Source organism: Haemaphysalis longicornis, unplaced genomic scaffold (assembly GCF_048455015.1).
Source record: "Haemaphysalis longicornis isolate Haplotype H1 unplaced genomic scaffold, Haemaphysalis longicornis Haplotype H1 scaffold_11, whole genome shotgun sequence".
Taxonomy (NCBI): domain Eukaryota; kingdom Metazoa; phylum Arthropoda; class Arachnida; order Ixodida; family Ixodidae; genus Haemaphysalis; species Haemaphysalis longicornis.
In genome coordinates, this window is record NW_027526214.1 from 83437039 (window position 1) to 83443940 (window position 6902).

General features: G+C 49.7%; 1 non-coding gene across 1 annotated transcript; it reads left to right on the plus strand.

Moving 5' to 3' along the window:
* Positions 1–577: 577 nt before the first annotated feature.
* Trnan-auu (transfer RNA asparagine (anticodon AUU)) lies at positions 578–649 on the plus strand. Its single transcript has one exon. It is a non-coding gene; the product is annotated as a tRNA-Asn (tRNA).
* The last annotated feature ends 6253 nt before the right edge of the window (positions 650–6902 follow it).

Here is a 6902-nt window from a genome sequence, read left to right on the forward strand (position 1 = left end):
AGAAGCGGGTAACTGGCGGCAAACCCTCTTATGGTACCTTGGGATCAGGGCTGCCAGAACCGAGCCCCTCGCTAAGCTCTCGCTGGATGCCGGAAGAGTGGGTACCAAACCCACGCCTTTCGATTAGATCTCGAATGCCTTACCAATTCGGCCTTACACGCCCACCACTCTGTGCGCGTGTTTTTCTTTCTTTCTTTCTCACGTAATTAATAAAAAAATGTAACGTCAGTAACGGTAAAAAATAGTCTAACCAATTCCGTATGCCTCCTTTGGCGTTGTAGACCGCCCGCATTTCTTTCTGTATTTCCGAACGAGCCCCTCATTTTCAAACCCTAATATCGCGTGAAAGCTTAGCGAGGGCCTCGGTTCTGGCAGCCTTTATGCCAAGGTAGCATAAGAGGGTTTCCCGCCAGTTACCCGGTTATTACAGGCTGTGGACGTTCCCGTCAGGCCCCGGGAGTTTAAAAGAAGGTCCCCCTCTCCCCATGTAGTATGAGTAGCGCTGTCTACCACCCTCAAGCGTCAGATATAGTTGTAGTAAATTTAAATACTCCAGAAAGTGAAGGAGAACACAGGCGCCCAGATAGCCGAATTGGTAAGGCATTCGATAATTAATCGAAAGGCGTGGGTTCGGTCCCCACTCTGCGTGCGTGTTTTTCTTTCTTTCGTTCTCACGTAAGTAATAAAAAATGTAACGTCCCTAACGGTAAAAAAATAGTCTAGCCATTCCCGTATGCCTCCTTTGGCGTTGCAGACTGCCGGCATTTCTTTCTGTATTTCCTAAGGAGCCCCTCATTTCCAAACCCTATTATCGCGCGAAAGCTTAGCGAGGGCCTCGGTTCTGGCAGCCTTGATGTCAAGGCAGCATAAGAGGGTTTCCCGGCAGTTACCCGCTTATGACAAGCTGCAGACGTTCGCGTCATGCCCCGGGGATTGAAAAGAAGGTCCCCTCTCCCCGTGTAGTCTGAGTGGCGCTGGCTACCACCCTCAAGCGTCAGATGCAGTTGTAGTAAATATATAAATACCCCAGAAAGTGAAGGAGAACACAGTCGCCCAGATAGCCGAATTGTTAAGGCATTCGAGATCTAATCGAAAGGCGTGGGTTCGGTACTCACTCTGGGCGCGTGTTTTTTTTTTTATTTCTTTCTCACGTAATTTATAAAAAAATGTAACGTCAATAACGGTAAAAAAATATTCTAACTATTCCCGTATGCCTCCTTGGGTGTTGTAGACTGCTGGAATTTCTTTTTTTACATATATATATATATCTATATATATATATATATAAATATATATAAATATATATATATATATATATATATATATATATATATATAAATATATATATGGTTCGCAGAGACAGAGACACCCGAGAAAAACGTAGAACATAGGTATAAACTCATTGATGTTTCAGGAAAAGAACTTCCTTTCTTCAGAGTACAGCATAAGTTCGTGTTTCAGAGTTATATATCTACAGAAAATGTAGCAAGGTCGAGGGCAAGGTAAGAGAAGGGAGAGTTTGTACAATGGGTTCATGTTTGGTGGGTAGTAAAAGAATGGAGAGATCGGAAATATTATAAAACGGATAATAACAACACACAGTCACGCGGTACGCACATGGGAAATAAAGAGAGAAGAACACAAAAGAAAAAAATTAGCAAGGTAATTCCTCCCTCCCTAGTGGCAACAGGGGTGAAAGAAGGGTGAAAACAAGATATGCCCAAGCACGTGTTTGACAAGGGCAAAAAAAAATTTGTATTACAGCGCACTACAAACAGGACGCTGTGTCTGCGTCCTTCCCTGTGCCCTGTTTGTAGCGCGCTGTAATACAAGAATGTCGAAATACCAACTCGCCCATCAGTCCACACTAAAAAAAATTTGTCATGCGGACCAAAGAAGGTTCAAAGAAGATATGCCCATGCACACAAAGGGCGCACATCTGCCCATACACACACCCATACCCACACAAACATGAGACACTTGGCTTCTGTTGGTGGGAGGCAAGGGACGCGCCCAAAAGCAGTAGAAAAGGCAGTTTCGACAGGAAATGAGTGTACGTTGGTATACAAAGAGCGGGGGAAAAAAGGACAAGGTCAAACAAGTGGACACGGCGGTCACGGTGAGCACGGCGGCACCCATCGGGCCACAATGGCTCATGAACATCGTTTTCCCCTTCTGCAGATACTGTTATCGATTTTGGGCTACTGCACGTGCCGTTTAAGCCTCTTCGTGGGTGACGTCATTGCCTTCATCGTGACGCGGCAGTTCGCCCCGCCCCCGGATCAGCCGCTGCGTGATTCTTTCAAGAGAACTCCTTTGGTGACGGACAACCCTCGCCTGAAAATGGAAGCCCAACCGACATCGACTACACCTATAGAGACAGCTATAAATGGACGGCGTTTGATTGACCTCACCAGTGGGCACGGCGGCAGCCATCGGGCCACAATGACTCATGAACATCGTTTTCTTCTTCTGCAGATACTGCTATCGATTTTGGGCTATTGCACGTGCCGTTTAAGCCTCTTCGAGGGTGACGTCATTGCCTTAAACGTGACGCTGCAGTTCGCCCCGCCCCCGGATCAGCCGCTGCGTGACGCTTTCAAGCGAATTCCTTTGGTGACGGACAACCCTCGCCTGAAAATGGAAGCCCAATCGGCATCGACTACACCTATAGAGACAGCTATAAATGGACTGCGGTTGATTGACTTCACCAGTGGGCACGGCGGCAGCGATCGGGCCACAATGGCTCGTGAACATCGTCTTCCCCTTCTGCAGATACTGCTATCGATTTTGTGCTACTTCACGTGCCGTTTAAGCCTCTTCGGGGGTGACGTCATTGCCTTAAACGTGACGCGGCAGTTCGCCCCGCCCCCGGATCAGCCGCTGCGTGACGCTTTCAAGCGAACTCCTTTGGTGACGGACAACCCTCGCCTGAAAATGGAAGCCCAACCGACATCGACTACACCTATAGAGACAGCTATAAATGGACGGCGTTTGATTGACTTCACCAGTGGGCACGGCGGCAGCCATCGGGCCGCAATGGCTCATGAATATCGTCTTCCCATTCTACAGATACTGCTATCGATTTGGGGCTACTGCAGGTGCCGTTTAAGCCTCTTCGAGGTTTACGTGATTGCCTTAAACGTGACGCTGCAGTTCGCCCCGCCTCCGGATCAGCCGCTGCGTGACGCTTTCAAGCGAATTCCTTTGGTGACGGACAACCCTCGCCTGAAAATGGAAGCCCAATCGGCATCGACTACACCTATACAGACAGCTATATATGGACTGCGGTTGATTGACTTCACCAGTGGGCACGGCGGCAGCCATCGGGCCACAATGGCTCGTGAACATCGTCTTCCCCTTCTGCAGATACTGCTATCGATTTTTGGGTACTGCACGTGCCGTTCAAACCTTTTCGAGGGTGACGTCATTGCCTTCAACGTGACGCTGCAGTTCGCCCCGCCCCCGAATCAGCCGCTGCGTGACGCTTTCATGCGAACGCCTTTCGTGACGGACAACCCTCGCCTGAAAATGGAAGCCCAATCGGCATCGACTACAGAGACAGCTATAAATGGACGGCGTTTCATTAACTTCACCAGTGGGCACGGCGGCAGCAACCGGGCCACAATGGCTCATAAACACCGTTTTCCTCTTCTGCAGATCCTGCTATCGATTTTGGGCTACTGCACGTGCCGTTCAAGCCTTTTCGAGGGTGACGTCATTGCATTAAACGTGACGCTGCAGTTCGCCCCGCCCCTGGATCAGCCGCTGCGTGACGCTTTCAAGCGAACGCCTTTAGTGACGGACAACACTCGCCTGAAAATGGAAGCCCAATCGGCATCGACTGCACCTACAGAGACAGCTATAAATGGACGGCTTTTGATTAACTTCACCAGTGGGCACGGCGGCAGCAATCGGGCCACAATGGCTCATGAACGTCGTTTTCCCCTTCTGCAGATCCTGCTATTGATTTTGGGCTACTGCAAGTGCCGTTCAAGCCTTTTCGAGGGTGACGTCATTGCTTTAAACGTGGCGCAGCAGTTCGCCCCGCCCCCGGAGCAGCCGCTGCGTGACGCTTTCAAGCGAACGCCTTTGGTGAAGAACAACCCTCGCCTGAAAATGGGAGCCCAATCGGCATCGACTACACCTACAGAGACAGCTATAAATGGACTGCGTTTGATTAACTTCACCAGTGGGCACGGCGGCAGCAATCGTGCCACAATGGCTCATAAACATTGTTTTCCCCTTCTGCCGATCGTGCTATCGATTTTGGGCTACTGCACGTGCCGTTCAAGCCTTTTCGAGGGTGACGTCATTGCCTTCAACGTGACGCTGCAGTTCGCCCCGCCCCCGGATCAGCCGCTGCGTGACGATTTCAAGCGAACGCCTTTGGTGACGGACAACCCTCGCCTGAAAATGGAAGCCCAATTGGCATCGACTACACCTACACAGACAGCTATAAATGGACGGCGTTTGATTAACTTCACCAGTGGGCACGGCGGCAGCAGTCGGGCCACAATGGCTCATGAACAACGTTTTCTCCTTCTGCAGATACTGCTATCGATTTTGTGCTACTGCACGTGCAGTTTAAGCCTCTTCGGGGGTGACGTCATTGCCTTAAACGTGACGCGGCAGTTCGCCCCGCCCCCGGATCAGCCGCTGCGTGACGCTTTCAAGCGAACTCCTTTGGTGACGGACAACCCTCGCCGGAAAATGGAAGCCCAATCGGCATGGACCGCACCTACAGAGACAGCTATAAATGGACGGCGTTTGATTGACTTCACCAGTGGGCACGGCGGCAGCCATCGGGCCACAATGGCTCATGAACATCGTTTTCCCCTTCTGCAGATACTGCTATCGATTTTGGGCTACTGCGCATGCCGTTTAAGCCTCTTCGAGGGTGACGTCATTGCCTTAAACGTGACGCTGCAGTACGCCCCGCCCCCGGAGCAGCCGCTGCGTGACGCTTTCAAGCGAACGCCTTTGGTGAAGAACAACCCTCGCCTGAAAATGGGAGCCTAATCGGCATCGACTACACCTACAGAGACAGCTATAAATGGACTGCGTTTGATTAACTTCACCAGTGGGCACGGCGGCAGCAATCGTGCCACAAAGGCTCATAAACATTGTTTTCCCCTTCTGCAGATCGTGCTATCGATTTTGGGCTACTGCACGTGCCGTTCAAGCCTTTTCGAGGGTGACGTCATTGCCTTCAACGTGACGCTGCAGTTCGCCCCGCCCCCGGATCAGCCGCTGCGTGACGATTTCAAGCGAACGCCTTTGGTGACGGACAACCCTCGCCTGAAAATGGAAGCCCAATTGGCATCGACTACACCTACACAGACAGCTATAAATGGACGGCGTTTGATTAACTTCACCAGTGGGCACGGCGGCAGCAGTCGGGCCACAATGGCTCATGAACAACGTTTTCCCCTTCTGCAGGTTGGTAACTCCATTTCCCTGTACGCTAAGAGAAGCGATAACCGATGTATTTTGCTGGTGCCGTGCCCACGAGTGTTCTTTGGTGTACTTTCGGATTGCTTGGACAGTGCTCTTTTGTTGCTCATGTCGGGCCATGTTGAGTCTAATCCTGGTCCCTCCAAACCAATGCAGTCACAAACTAACACTAGTGATTCAAATAAAACATCAAGTCGGTCTTCTGAAGGCGCTGAAGCTGATGCGTAACAAAACGAGATCCAGCATCCTAAAGGAGTTGCAGTCCCGATCAGCAACAATATCTGCGAGCCACAAAGAATTAAAGGAAACTATTGCGGAAATTCGCAGCAGCCAGCTCGAGGTAGAATCAGCGCTGGAAACTTTTGACAGCAGACTTACCGCGGTAGAACAAAAAATGGCCAAAATATAAGATATTATGAAAAAGAGGGGCCTGCTACTGGCGACTTCCATCACAACCAAAACCAGAATAATCTTTCGCAATCTCGTCTTGACGAACTCGATGACAGAGCAAGGCGTGATAACTTGTTGTTTGATGGCATCGTTGATGTTAAAGAATCCTGGGACGAATCTGGAAAAGAAATCTTGAGCCTCTTGGAACCCACTTTGATGGCGAGGTGACAGGTCAAGATAATGCGCGCGCTCATCGCCTCGGCCCGTTCTCACCGTCACGGTGCCGGCCAATAATTTTAAGGTTTGCCAACTTCAAAGCGCGTGAAAAAGTTTTTTCTGGAAGAAGTAAGCTAAGCGAGCATGATATCAGAGTGTCAGAAGAAGTGTCTCTCGGTACGCGTCAAACCCATAAAAGACTGATTGAATTTGCGAAATCCCAGCCTAAGAATCCTTCCTTCAAACTTAAATAAAAAAAAATCCTTATAAATGGCAAATACCAATCCAGCGAACCTGTTTCAGGCAAGGTAATTGATTCAGGCCATTTTCCTGGGGCCGAAGCCCCTAACCACACCCTAAGAACGATAACGCACATAATTCTTTGCCATCTCCAGCAGCTTCTAATCTTCTCTCAGTACCCCGCTCTTCGTCCCAGCCTGTTGTTTCATCTGACTAACAACTACTGAGGGGCAGTGGCAACCAGTACTGTTTATCACGAGCATCGTCCTTTTCACAAATACCCGAAGCGTAATCAAAAAGCGCTCCGAAATTTCCGCGGCAATTCACTCCTGCGGAGCTGACATTATCATTCTAACCGAAACATGGCTCCATAGAAACATCCGTGTTGTGAAATTTTTGACCCTCCCTTAGTGCATAACTTTTTCCGTTGTAATAGGGAGGCGAGGCAAGGTGTTGGCGTTTTAGTTGCCGTCAACCCGCATCTTGAATTATTCGCTCTTAACATAACTTCGTCCTTGGAAATCTTATTGGTATCGGTAAAACTGTCGCATCGTAGAATAATATTAGGAGTCTGCTATCGCCCCGCAACGCCCCAGCCA